The sequence below is a fragment of the Myotis brandtii genome, unplaced genomic scaffold (genome assembly GCF_000412655.1).
Source record: "Myotis brandtii unplaced genomic scaffold, ASM41265v1 scaffold1076, whole genome shotgun sequence".
In the NCBI taxonomy this organism is placed as follows: Eukaryota; Metazoa; Chordata; class Mammalia; order Chiroptera; family Vespertilionidae; genus Myotis; species Myotis brandtii.
The window spans coordinates 9,203-9,527 of NW_005353663.1; positions in this window are offsets into that span (position 1 = coordinate 9,203).

The following is a 325-nucleotide window of genomic DNA, read 5'->3' on the forward strand; positions in this document are numbered from 1 at the left end:
CAGGAGCTGCGAATTTCTAGAGAGAGTTTAGTTAGATGGTCCAATAGGTTGGAATTGAGTGGCTATGATGAGGGTTTGAGCCAGTGACAGAGAAATCCAGCAGTATGTAGAGGAGGAGGGATTGATGTTCGAGAGTAGATGGAAAGTCATGTTGATGAGGGTGGGCATAGGAGTAGATCCAGGGTTCGTAAATAGAGAGTGACACTAGAGGATTTCCCATCCCAGACAGTAGAATTGATGACTTTCTCATCATTCCACGTCCGTTTCACCTGAAAATATTAAAAACCTGAGCAAAATTGGAAGGTCCCTTGCCAGGTAAGAGCCT